We start from the raw sequence: 14,813 nt of genomic DNA, 5'->3' as shown, positions 1-14,813 counted from the left end.
TATCCTCCAAAATAAAAGAAATGGTCAAGGTACCAATTTATTTGGGAAAATTAAAGGAAATAGGCAATCACAAGCTCACTTGATCGTAAAGCCCCTAAAGTCATGAATTAAGTGCAATTGAAACAAAGCATGGTAGTTAATTGAAGCAAACAAGCAATGAACTTGCACAAATTAAAGTTACCAAGGACCAAATCGATGAAATTATCTAATTGATTGGGTCTTAGTGGAACAAGGAGAGAGTTGAGGGACCAAAATGCAATTTTGAAAACATGTGCATGCATGTTTCATGCAAAATCACGATGCATCATTCTTTAACAAGAAATGCTCCTGGTGAAGTATTCTGCAACAAATCAACATTGCTGCAACTTCTATTCCCGTGAGCAAACCTCAACTTTCAACACAAACTTGATCAAAATCTTTTCAACCAATCATCCAAAAACATGACAAAACAACTTCAACATTCAACCAAACCAAAACATAGCAGAAAAATCATGCAAATGCTGAAGAATTCTTACGCAGAAAGATTCGGCAATCCTGATTTTTCATTTTTCTCAAACACTTGATCCTAATCCAAATATCTCAGCCCCCAAACATGCCACTGAGCTCTATTTCAAAACATGACTCTACCTCATGGCATATGTGCACACGGTATACCAATCATATGACAAACAAATTACACACTTCAGCAATGCAAAAACTTCAACCAACCGAAGGTGCAAGCCTGCTGCGTTTTTTCATTTTTAATCTCAGATTTTCAGACCCAGACACAATTTCGCTCAAAACGTCACCAAAAATCATAATCTGAAACTAAACAACAAGCCTACCATCTAATCCTTCTCGCTTTGCCACATAAATCCTTAGATTCTAGCACAACAGTGAGACAGCAAAAGCATGCGGACCTGGACAGTTCGTAAGGAAAGCTTACAAATTTTAACTCTTTCAAAGATTTTTGCCAAATTTAGATTACTCTATAGAAACTTAGCAATGATATCCACACATGCTCTGTATCTTGCCAAGGGAAATTGCCATTAAAGCCTCAAAATTTCCCTGGTAAGCTTGCGAACAATCATCAAAACTCCATAGAACATAAAACAGCGAAACTTACGGGAGCCCATGAACAAACAAAAAAGAAGAAAGGAAAAAGGATCGAATCAAAATGCAGCGGGCCAGACTCAGCACTCATCCTCCAGGAACCCCAACACTCGACCATTTAGTCAAATAAGAAACCATAAAATTAAAGTGACAAACCAGAGCCAACGGCGCATAAGAACCAGTGGATGGTTCACCCACTAATTCGAAGAACAGATTTGATCAAGACTCCATTTTTCTAAAAAAAAAACTTTAGCCGGACTCCCCTAATCTAAACAGATGCAGTGGTATGGGCAAAGATCTGAACCGACAACTCATGGGAAAGAAAGAAAAGAAAACGGGAAAGCAAAACAGAAATCAAAAACAGAAATCAAATACTGAAGCATCCAGTTCCGGGTACGTGCAAACAGAGAAAGATTGAAGAGAAAAAGATTACCTGAAAATCTTAACATGAGGAAAGCGGAGAATCACAAGCTTGGAAGGTGATCACTTCTTAGCGAAATCGAAAGGGAGAGCTACTAGCCCTGATGAAGGCAACGCGAAGTCCGGAGTTCTCCTATCTTGCTGCGGCTGCTCAGCTTTTTCTTAGCGGTGAATCTCCTCTCCCTAGTATCCTGTCTTCTTTGCTGCCTCAAAGCCTAGCCACTCTTTTGAGTCCACTCTCTCTTCCCTTCCCCTTCGTTGCCCCCTCTTTGGTTTTCTCTTTTTTTTGATCCCCATTTTTTCCTTTCAGCCGCAAGCCCCCTCTTAGCTTTTTCTCCCTACGGCCCTTTTTCTTCCCCTTTCCAGATTTTCGGCTGTCAATCCCCAGCTCTCCCAAGAACTCTCCTTGCTCTCCCTCGGTCCCCTTTTGCGGCTCCTATTTCTGTCCTTTTTATACCAAGCTAACAACCCTAAAACCCTCAGCTATCCTCTGCTATATTTGCAACCAAGGACTGCCCAAGTTCTCTCTTTGCAAGCTGCGTAGAAACGCTGCTTGCATTGCCGCGGCTTTGCTCTTTTTCCTTTTCTTTTTTTTTTTGCTTTTTTTTTTTTTTGCGATTAATTAAAACTAGAAACAGAATATAAAATCCAATTCTTTCTGCTCTTTTCTTTTTCTGAATTTTTCTTTTCCTAGAAACTCTATGTTAAACTTAAAAACTTTAAAAAACTAAAAACTAAAAAAAATGAATAAAACTAATACGACAGATAGAAATAAGAAAAAATAAATAGCAAATGAAATAGTCAAAATAATAAAGCTAACATAGAATAATAACTAAAAGTGCCAAACAAATAATAAGGAACTGAAATGCAAACAATCCAAAACAAAAATCATGAAAAGGATGCAACATACAAATTATTTAAAATTTGGTGTCTACAGTTTGCCCCTCTTTGTCTGAGTTTTGAAAAAACTTGAGACAAAGAAGTAGACACCAAATACTTACCTGTGTTATTTGGCTGTGAACGACTCGAACGATGGGGACTGACCCTTGACAGGAAATTTTTAAAGTCGGGACTGACCCAAGATAGAAACTTAAACGGGACTGACCCAAGATAGAAACTTAAACGGGACTGACCCGAACAGAATTTAAACGGGACTGACCCGAATAGAATTTAAACGGGACTGACCCGAATAGGAGTTTAAACGGGACTGACCCGAACAGAAATGTAAATGGGATAGACCCATGGGATAGACCCGGACTGAAAAGTAAATGGGATAGACCCACGGGATAGACCCGGACTGAAATGTAAATCATGGGGCTGACCTGAATAAAATGCCAATCATGGGACTGGCCCGAATAAAATGAAAATCATGGAATCGCGCTAGTGGGACTAACCCACGGCTAGCGGCAGGGTAAATGCAAATGTTCACTAGTGGGACTGACCCACGGCTAGTGGTGATGAAAATGCAATGCACACTAGTGGGACTAACCCACGGCTAGTGGCTAAGTAAATGAAAATGCTCACTAGTGGGACTGACCCACGGCTAGCGGCAATGTAAAATGAAATGCACACTAGTGGGACTAACCCACGGCTAGCGGCAATGGGATAGACCCATGGGATAGACCCGGACTGAAAAGTAAATGGGATAGACCCACGGGATAGACCCGGACTGAAATGTAAATCATGGGGCTGACCTGAATAAAATGCCAATCATGGGACTGGCCCGAATAAAATGAAAATCATGGAATCGCGCTAGTGGGACTAACCCACGGCTAGCGGCAGGGTAAATGCAAATGTTCACTAGTGGGACTGACCCACGGCTAGTGGTGATGAAAATGCAATGCACACTAGTGGGACTAACCCACGGCTAGTGGCTAAGTAAATGAAAATGCTCACTAGTGGAACTGACCCACGGCTAGCGGCAATGTAAAATGAAATGCACACTAGTGGGACTGACCCACGGCTAGCGGCAATGTAAAATGAAATGCACACTAGTGGGACTGACCCACGGCTAGCGGCAATGTAAAATGAAATGCACACTAGTGGGACTAACCCACGGCTAGCGGCAATGAAAATGCAATGCACACTAGTGGGACTGACCCACGGCTAGTGGCAATGTAAAATGAAATGCACACTAGTGGGACTGACCCACGGCTAGCGGCAATGTAAAATGAAATGCTCTTGACAAACGGACAGTGGGATCAAACCCGAGCCTGCCGTGATGAACTTGATTTGATTTTTGATTTTTGTTTGGTGATTTTTCTTTTCTTTCCGCTTTTCTTTTCGACTTTTGAGAATCTTTCCAAAAAATTAATTTGCCCCAGTATGACGGATTTTTGCAACTTGAGTCCATAGTTGATTCTGTATCGCCATGCTGTTGCACCTTTTGATCAAATTTGCTTGCAATATTTTCGATTTGCCTTTGTTCACCAGAGGACTCCTTCCAACACCGATTCCAGTGCGAGGTGTGATTGTTTTCGTCCATGCATGGAATTTTCTGCAAAAGAGAAAAAACAAAAGAATTGCCACCATCATTTGATCCGTTTGCCTTTGGAGAATCGTGTAAACATAAGCCTTTTGATGCCTTCGTCAAAGTTGGCCGCGGCATCTGACTTGGTTGGATTTATCACTTCAAATGTCTCTGCTTTTCCAGACTGATCGGGTAAGCATTTTGCCATATTACGAAGCCTTCGTAATTGGCTTGGTTGCGCCTTAGCCCTTTTTAAGAGATGACTGAACCCAAGTATGCTTCGAATAAACCACGGGGGTTGTCATTTACCACAATTCAATGATAAAGAATGAGGTATGCAAGAAAAATTCGCATGAATATGCACAAGAATGCACTCACAACTATTTGTGCTTAAATTCTACAAAAATGCCATGAATGCAAGAAATTTGGTAAAAATGAGTTTCCTAAGAATGTATTTGCCAAAGAATGTTTTACAAAATGACACAGTTTTGGCCCAAGGACGCGTATTCGAATCTCTGAATATCCTTGTTCTGGAATTCAATATTGGCAGAGGTATGACAAAAATGAGGAGAAATCCAAATGGACAAACCACCAGTTGTTCCTCCTTGTGCTTGCTCATTGCAGAAATCCTACCTTGGCGCCCTTTCGGGTTTTCACCAAAGTTGCCCCCACTCCTTTTCTTTTGTTTTGTTTTTGTTTTTGTTTTTCTCTTTTTCTTTTCTTTTTCTCCTTTTCTTTTGAGGTGCCCTTTCGGGTTTTCACCTAAGGAACAATGGAAAAAACTCAACCATAATCGACTCAGGAGTATGAACTGAAGATTGCTGACATCAGTAAAATGCGCTTCCCTTGTAAGATTAGGCGAAGGCATTATGGACATCACTTGCCAGTTGATTAGCAAATTCCCAATAGAAAATACGGCAAATGACGAAAGCCAGGACTTTGGGCTTTTGAAATGAAGTCAGGTGGGGTGTTTTTCAAGAAAAGTTGAGGCTTGAAAGCAAATTTTGATGAGAGGGGTGTGAAATAGCCTGAGATTGCATCATTTTGAAATTATTTCCAATTTTGAACGAAACTGAGGAAAATTTTGCCCCAGTTTGATTGGATTTTCTTTCTTTGCATTTTCTTCATTGCATTCTTCTTACTTTTGCATTTTTCTTCAAAACCTAGATTTGCCCCAGTGTGGGGTTCTTTTTTCTTCCTTTTCATCTCTCTTTCAAAATAAATTTGCCCCAGTGTGGGGTTCTTTCTCTTCCTCAGATCTCTTTCAAAGATAAATTTGCCCCAGTGTGGGGTTTTTCTTTCCTTTCTGATCATTTTCAAAATGAATTTGCCCCAGTGTGGGGTTTGCAATTCTCAGGGGTTGCCAAACGAAAATTATTGTTCGGATAGCTCAAAGGGGATGACTAGGGATGAAATATTTTGATTGGAAAGGAAGATGGCCTGACTTTTGCCTCGTCTCTTGCATCATTTCCTAGAGGGCATTTGCATAATCAAATAAAGAACTTCTTACACACGTCCGAGTTGATAGGCTGAAGGAACGTCTGTCTATCCGCCTTTGTTAGGACAAGTGCTTCGCTCGGGAGCCCCTTTTGAACGACAAATGACCTTGCCAGTTTGGAACCAAATTCACCTTTGACCTCATCTTGCAATGGCAACTTCGCTTTAGAGCTTTGTCCCTTTTTTAAAGGGCCGCCGGTGGACCTTTTTGGGCCAAGTGTCTTCGACAGCTTCGGTCACAGCACATGGCATTAAACTGCTTTTCATCAATCAGAATCAATCGTTAATGATACTGCTTTAACCAATCAACTTTCTACCTGGCAAGAAAAGGATTTTCCTTATGAAGGAATTTTTAATGAAGGCTTTTCTCGATGAATGGATTTCTCAATGACGGGATTTGAAAGCTTTCTCAAAGAAGGAAAATGAAGGCTTTCTCAATGAAGGGATTTTTCAATGAAGGCTTCATCGGATTCCAGAACAGTGATATTCAAAGGGTCAAATCATTTTATTTTTGGCCACCGAAAGAATTTAGAATGAAATTGAAAATGATACTCAACCAATATAAACAAAATGATATCAAACAAGCAAACAAAAACAATGAAAGGATATAATTATGCATGCTATTGACAACACAAGAGCTTGATAAAGTTGTTTTAGTCAAAACTTGAAGCTAACAAAGCTATTTACACAAAACCAGTGAAAACTTTCATGAATTTTTGGCCAATGACAATCCCCAGATTTACGAAAGTCCCTTCAAGAGGGAAAACACTCGATCATCCAAATTGCGCAAAGCTCCTTTAGGACTTTCAAATTTTGTCTTTGGAGGTGGATGCTTCAAAGGCGCCTTTGTGCTCGGGAAAGGGATTTGTACTTATGCTCGGCCCTTGTTCTGCATTTCTTCTAATCACTATTTCCCCCGCCTCAATCATTTCTTGGACTTTCTGTTTAAGTGCTCTACAACCAGTAGTTGGGTGGCCAGGTGCTCCCGAATGATAGGCACAAGTATACTGTGGATTGTAGTCGGAACGGACGCCATGAGGATAAGTTGGAGGGGGAATTTCGTCGATTTTACCGGCGGCTTTTAATTGTTCATATAATTGGTCCAAAGGCCTGCCAAGATTGGTGAATGTTTGAGAACGATTTTGATCGTAGGTTTCAGTATGCTGGGGATAGTTGTAGGTGGGTCTGCTTGGTGGAGGCATTCTTGGATTGAGTGGAGGCCGATGACGGTTTTGGTGAGGATTTGGTTGAGAATTTTGGAAAGGGGCTAAAGGCGATTTGGTGTAGTTAAGGTGAGGTCGAGGACGAGTGGTATTGGTATGGTAAACAGGATGAGGGTTTGGATAATGGGGGTAAGGGTTGGAGTAGGTAGGGTTTCGTCGAAATCTGGGTTTTGGGGTAGGGTTTTGATCCCAAACAAAAGCAGTTTCCCCCTCTTGCTTTTTGAATTGTTGCTTCCTCCCATTACTACTTTGGCTTTGCAAAACTTCCACTTGAGTTTTCAGGGCAGACACATTAACAATCTTTCCAGCTTTCACGAAGTCATCATATTCCTCCAGCTTATTGACAATAGCGGCAAATGAGCATCCAGTCATGCGAAAAATTTCCTCAAAGTACGGGGGATCGTGTGCCTTAATGAAAGTTCGTATGATTTCGTCCTCAGTCATTGGTGGCTCAACTTTGGCAGCTATTTTCCTCCATCTCTTGGCATAAGTCTTCTGATCCTCGTAGGGTTTTCTTTTCGTTCCTTCCAATGTGGTTCGCGTCGGAGCCAACTCGCAATTATACTCGTATTGCCTTATAAATGCATTGGACAGGTCCAACCAAGTCTTTATCTCTTCGGGTTTCAGCTTGGAATACCAGTCGAGTGCATCCCCCTCCAGACTTTCTGGGAATAGCCTCAAAGGCAGATTTTCATCATCTGTTGGCCTACCCAACTTGTTGGCGAACAATCGGAGGTGTGTCTTGGGATTGCCCGTGCCATCGTATTTATTAAACTTCGGAGTTTTGAACCCCTCAGGTAACTGCACATTCGGGAAAAGGCAAAGCTCGTCGTAATCCAGAACTCCTTGCTTGTTTAACCCTTGACTTTTCTTCATAAATTCATCAAAGCGGTCAAGGCGCTTAAGCAGCTTCACATCAACGGGAGCAGAAGATTCCCCCATTTCTGGTTTGGTTTGAATAATATGGTCTGGTAGGAATGGCTCAGCGGCAGTGTGATAAAAAGTATGAGGCTCGGGGGGTATGTTTGAAGTGGTTTGGGGTTGTGGGCCTTGCATGTGAGTAGGAAAAAATGAAGGATTAGGAGGGTAAGTGTATGGCAGATTTATGGTGGGATAGGTGAAAGTTCCTTCGGGTGGAATGATGAAGGGTGGAGTAAAAGTGGTTTGGGTCGTGGGCATGACCAATGATTCTGGCCCCGATTGACTGACGAGTACAGGCTCGGGTTGAACTCCGCTACTGATAAGATCATCGATTAATTTCTTTTGGGCGGCCATTTCAGTTGCCATCTCACCAAACTTCGTAAGCATCTCGGTCAGTTGGACCCCCAAACTTGTGGTCTCAGGCTGGGCAGTAGTAGCAGACCTATCCGACTGTTCCGGTTGTGAACTCATGTTTACACGATTCCTCTGGGCTTGACTACGGGATCGCGTTATGATGGGGATTCGACGAGAAGCTATGTTTAAATATTACCTGAGAATTTTGAAAGGAATTGCCTTTAGGTTCAACCCTCGCTTAATTATTCCAAAGAAAATAAAGAAAAGGAAAAGAAAAAGGCAAGAGTTAGCAGATATCCAGAAAATTCGGATGCATGTCCTATGGGGGAGCCCTTTTTATGCCAAGGGTAGGCCTAGCATGAAAATGCGATCCTCTAGGGTAAGCACTATACCATACCTGACGGATCTGATCAACTCATTGAGTGAAAAATAATTTGAAAAATTTGGCCATTGGAGTGACGAGAGATTTGTCAAAATGAGGACAACGTCCGAATAGATTGATCACCTTTGATTTGCAAAACGCATGGGTTTGACCTTGACGAACTCCTATCGAAGAGATCGGAATTTGTTGATAAAATTTCTTAGTGAATTACGGGTCAAAACCCTAATTGATCAAGTGATTGGATGCAATGGACGGTTTTTCTCGAAATCGACTAGATTTCCCAATTTGGAATTTGACAATGAAACCCTAATAGGGCAAATTGTAACAGCCCCACTTTCCCCTAAGGCGAACCAAAGGGGTTAGCGGACTGCCTGCCCAGCTCTCGCCAGGACTACGGATCAGATTAGAGCTATCTATTGCGATCCGGAACTTACAAACGAGCGTAAACAGGTCAAAAGGGTAAAATAACCCAAAATAAAAAAAATGAAATCCGGAGTCGGTCATGAATAGTAACCGATCCGTCAAAACCCAACCGAAAGAGCACGCAAACATTCACATCTGAACTTTAGCGATTACAATCCAAAAGGACATACAAAAGCTTTCAAAAGATATTACATATACACGGTTTGCCAAATCAAAAGAGAAACGCCCCAAAAGTACACTTAGGGTTTTAATACATGAGCTATACAAAAGATATGTTCAACTAGCTCAAGTCGGCAACCGATTATCAAATTCAGTCCAAAAGTATTTATTTTTCCTGTAAGGAAAACAAAAGGAACAGAACGGGGTGAGCTTGCGCTCAATGAGGTACCAAACAGATAGCATTGAAATCATGGCATTTCACATTTAACAAATCAGACACACATGTCAGATGTAAAGCAAAGGAACCAATGATTCAAATCAGAAGGATACGGGTGGCTCTCAGGAGCCAAATTTCCAGCGCAATACTTGATCCAAACCGGTTGACTCTCCGTCAACGTAGATAGAACCAACGCGTCCGTAGACCCCTCTTATCACCGAATTCCGTCCACCAAACACCCCTTTACCGGGCCCGCTCACCTCAAACGAACAAAATGGTAATACTCGAGTATACCGGAATCAAGGGTCTCAATACCCAAAATCCCCGAACAGACTACCGTGGTTCGTTATCTAATCGTCCAGGCCCTTGCCGGCCCGACTCGAATAACTTAGCCACAGGATTGAGCTCATAGGTCATAGAAATCCGAACAGATGCAGACACAGATAACAGATTCAAGATACAGATACAGAATAGCAGATTCAGATAGCAGATTCAGACGGCAGATTCAGATAGGCACTCAAAATTGGCATATGGACAGACAAGAGAACGAGTGTGATAAAGTACACCCTCGTCTCAAACAAATTAAACAAATTGCAGAGCAGAAATCAAGTTAAACAGCAATGGAGGGGAGTGGTACACTCACCGGCTCAACTTCAAAAGTTTTTACTTCAGATTGGCCTTAATCGCCAAGAAACCCTAAAATAATCAAAATAAACCAATTGAAGGTTTCATATCCAAATCGAGCAAACGGAATGCACAAGTGAGGCTCGACTACACGTCGTATGCCTTGCCAAATAAATACTAATGCAAGGGTGCAAGAACATGATTTTCTTGGAAACAAAAAGATAACATGAAGACCTAGGGTCAACAACCCAAAAGCCCTTCATTTCCATCAAAAGGCAAATCCAACTTAAAGAACCAAACGGCCTAGAAAATCGGGCAGCACTTCCCCTAAATTTCTTACTTTTCCAGCCATTAAGGCTTCATTATTTCCTCAAATCAGCCCCAACATTTCACACCAAAGGTCATCTCATTTCCCAAAAGCCGTACAGGGCTCAAAGTGGTACAAGTACAAAAGTTAGCTAGGAAACAACCAAAATGAAAGCAAGCCCTAAGAGAGACTCGACGACGAGTCATAAAACAATGCTGAACACAACCCCAATAGGGTCTCATATGCATAAATAAGCATAATAGCAAACCAGAAAATCAGAAAATATAACTCATTTGATCAATCAACAAAAACAGGTTTGGCCTCCGTATGCGGTAATGGCATAAAATGCGTTACGCTTATCGGATGAGGGCGTAAGACCCACCATCTCGAAGCTAAAAGACAGGGCTACAACAATGTAGAAGGCCACTCAGTCCAAATCCCAGCACAACTAAGTCAAATGTGCCAAATACTATACCAGAATTCCCAAAACAGGTCTGCAAAACACACAAAACTGTAATACGTCAATCTCAGCCTACACAGGTCCAAATGCCGAAATTCCAAAGGCATATGATAGCTAAGACATCAAGTTACATTTCATCAGAAGACACCAACTTCAAAATCCAAACCAATTCCAGTCAAAATAGGCAATTACTATCGCAGTTCCGCACATTCTGTTCACCCAGAACAGCAACAGTAAAAACGGCATAACTCACTCTACACTACTCCAAATTCCCTGAAATTTTGTAGGCACTTCAAACTCATCAATACCTACAACTTTCATGTTTTGAGTAAAGTCCAATTCGGTCTCTATCTATGACCTAAAATTTCGGACAGAATGTTCAACCAAGAACCCTAACTTCTCACATTTCATTCCAAATCCAAAATTGATTGCATTTAACAACAATTCACACCCACTAGAGTCAAAGCCCCTTATTACAAACCATCATACTAGTCCACAACATCAAAATCATATGAAACCAGAAAATTCCTCATAAAATGGAAAACTTCACTAAATCAAGCCAAACCAAGAAATAAATCATATAATCCATCACTTTAGCCACTTCTAAGCCAAACATAAGCATCATTAGATGTAGTAGGGTGTTCAAGCATCACTTACCAAGCAATCAAGAGAGATAGGGAGTGTGGACACCTTAGCTCTTCAAATCAACTTCACTAATACACTCAAGAGCACCAAAGGAAGGAATTTCATGGAGTAGATTCTAGTTTAAGGACTTGAGTTGGGTGATTTGAGCTTGTTGGAAGCTTAAACTTGGAAGAGTTTTTTCTTTCTTCTTTGATGAGAGGTTCGGCCAACACAAGGGAAGAAAATGGTGAATTTTGTGAATTTTTGGAGATATTTAACCAATTTTGGTCAAAGGTCAAAATAGTGAATAGTAACTCTTAAAGTCAAACCAATGGAAAATTGACACTTGGCACTCTAATAAATGCATTCCTATCCTTTCTTTTCTCTCTCACATCAATCAAATCTCACTCTCTACTTATCTCGTAACATCCGATAAATTTTCCACAGTATCCGAAACTTAACCGTATTGGCCGAATTTTCCCGAACTTTTCGCACTCGTGGGTCCCACGTCCAATATATATTCTTAATTTTCTAAAAACTATCCACTACGAGAAAACTCATCTTAAAACTATAATTACTCATAAAATTCACCAGGAAAATATTCCTAAGCCAGAAAATGCAGAAAACATGCAATTAAGGGGAAATAAACCCTAGGAAAAATATTAGGGTTTTACGGGTTCTCACACAAATGGGTTGAATGAAATTGACAATTTATTTAAAATCGACCGAATTACCCTAAAAAGGGAAACAGGTCAAATGAATTGGATGAAATTTATCCAAAATTAATCAGATCACCCTAAAAAGGGTAAATTGATCAAATAGATTGAACGAAACTTGATTTATTCAAAATCGGCTCGGTTGCCCTAAAAATGGGTAAATTGGTCAAATGAATGAAATTGAATTAGGGATTTATTCAAAAATCGGCCGAATGACCCTAAAAAGGGTAAATTGGTCAAAAAACCCTAAAAAGGGTAATTTGGTCAATTGAATTGATAATTTATTCAAAATCGACCAGATGACCCTAAAAAGGGTAAATTGGTCAAATGAATTGACGATTTATTCAAAATCGACCAGGTGACCCTAAAAAGGGTAAGTTGGTCAAATGAATTGATGATTTATTTGGTAAATCGACCAGGTGACCCTAAAAAGGGTAAATTGGTCAAATGAATTGACGATTTATTGAAAAATCGACCAGGTGACCCTAAAAAGGGTAAATTGGTCAAATGAATTGACGATTTATTGAAAAATCGACCAGGTGACCCTAAAAAGGGTAAATCGATCAGGTGACCCTAAAAAGGGTAAATTGGTCAAATGAATTGACTATTTATTGAGTGAATTGGTTGAATTGTCCGGCCATTGGTTATTTCAACATTATTGAGGTGCATTAGTCTATGACCTTCTAAAAATCAAATTTTGGCCTCAATTTATTTATCGTCTCAATAGGAGGAATCATTTGTGAATTTCTTCAAATTAATGTCCTTCATGCAAGGGACTTTTACCAATCTTGATAAAATGGCCAAAAAGTGATTATTAGATGCTCATATTCCAAAGATCACTCTATGAAAATGATCGGATCCTACCTTACCTTGTGCACTACCCCTTTGGATGATACAAAATGTAAACGTGCAAGTCTCACTGGATTAAGTATCCGAGACACAAGGTGGCTTATTCCTAAACACGGGATTCCCTATGTGGCATTCCCTTTCTATGGTTTATGCATGATGCCAGTTATTAAAGCGATGTAAATATGTGACAAATGTGGCCTAAAAGACATAAATAATGCATCGGGGAGAAAAGGTCTAAAAATGAAATGTATTTATTGAAAATCAAGTGCAATAGCTGAAATTTAAACATGTGAATCATCTAGTGGGTAAGTCACTAAAAGAGTGCCAAAAAGGCCTCTTATGCTAAGGCACATGAATGCAATCCAAGAAAACAAAAGAAGGGTTAGTGCAATTGATAGTACACATAACACATTGGGAGCAATTAAGAAAAGAAATACAATAAAAACAAGTAAAAAGGGTGAAACCCCTTCCCTCGTGCCTAATGTGCTTAAAAGGGTGAGGCTGACTCTAACCTAGGAAAATTCTACAATGGATGCATGAGGCTGGGGCTCACTAATGCAACTAGACTCGATAAAGCTTCGGCTCCCAAGCCTTCAGACCTAAAGGCGAAGGGTCATCACTCCCAGGGCCTTCGGTCGGTGGCTCGAGTGATCCCTTAAGTAGCGCTATGGGCGCAGAGCACACCATCCGCCTACCCAAGGCAATCGATCCTAGTCCTACAAGGCGGTGTGGGATGGCGCCCACGAAAATAAAATAAAATGGGATAACAGTAAGTAAACGTGCACGTATGAAGTGTTCCCCTATTTTGAGGGAAGGGGTGAGAACCACGCGAGGCTCTAAAGGTGACACCCCCCTCCCAAATGCAATGCAAGCGCGAGATAAATAAGTAAACATACATCCAATCAACCAATCACACACACGTGAGTGAGGGAATAGTTGGATACGCGCGTGAGGCAAAAGGGTCCTAAAAAGGGAAAATGCAACCCTAATATCCACATGCTATACATAAAAAGGGTAAAAAAAGGAAAAGAATGGCCAAATCAAATGCTCGGACCCACTTAGGAATCCCCAGTGGAGTCGCCAACTGTCGCGCCCCACTTTTTGAATGATGTGTGTGTGTGTAGTGTGTGTGTGAACGTGTGCAAAATGAAAATAAAGGCCATGGGACTTGATAATGCGACGGTTTGGCCATATAAAGTTCAAAAGGGTTTTTGTATTAAAAATGGAGTCGCCACTTGGTATAGGGTTAGGGTGTACCAAGTCACCCAAAAATGATTTTTGTTTTTGAATAAAAAAGTAAATAAACCCTTTTAGAGAACTTTTGGGTCTACGTAACCAAAAGAGGGATCGGGGGTCACATTTGACGAAGGGGAAGGCAAGGATAAAAATCCAAGGCACCCCTTCGACCTAGCCAAGGCTAGTTGCGTGACTTAAACCAATTTTCCTAATTTTTCTACCCAAAGTATGTATCGCATGTTGGATTTGACTAGATGAATGCAAAAATGCAAACCTAAATTCTAAAATGTCTCTTGTAAGGTTTTTGGTCCCAACCACATGAGTTGTGGCGGCCAATAAAGGAAAACCTTATAGAGGTCGATTAATGCAAAATGATGGCTAAAGTGCAAGTGTGCAAGTGTATAAAAAGGTGCACGTGTGAAATTGTATATGTAAAAAAAATCCAAGTGTTTGTGTGCAAGTGTATGAAGAGGTGCATGTGTGAAATTGTATGAAAAATCCAAGTGTTTGTGTGCAAGTGTATGAAGAGGTGCATGTGTGAAATTGTATGAAAAATCCAAGTGTTTGTGTGCAAGTGTATGAAATATAGTGATAAGTGCACATAGGTGTAATTAAGTGCAATTTTGTGAAGTAGAAATCAAAATAAATAATAAGGAAAGGAAAATGTGAATTGAAAAGAATGAGTAAGTGATAAATGAGAATGAATGAACCTAAGGGAATGCATCAGGTCGGGTATGGGAATGACTCCTAACTTTTCGACTTCGATTTTCCCTTTGATTAGAAAGTAAAACTAGCGTGCTAAGGCTATCGAGTAGCCACACTCGCTCGTTTCCCTTATC

The sequence above is a fragment of the Coffea eugenioides genome, chromosome 10, assembly GCF_003713205.1.
Source record: "Coffea eugenioides isolate CCC68of chromosome 10, Ceug_1.0, whole genome shotgun sequence".
Taxonomy (NCBI): domain Eukaryota; kingdom Viridiplantae; phylum Streptophyta; class Magnoliopsida; order Gentianales; family Rubiaceae; genus Coffea; species Coffea eugenioides.
This window is presented reverse-complemented; position numbering follows the sequence as displayed.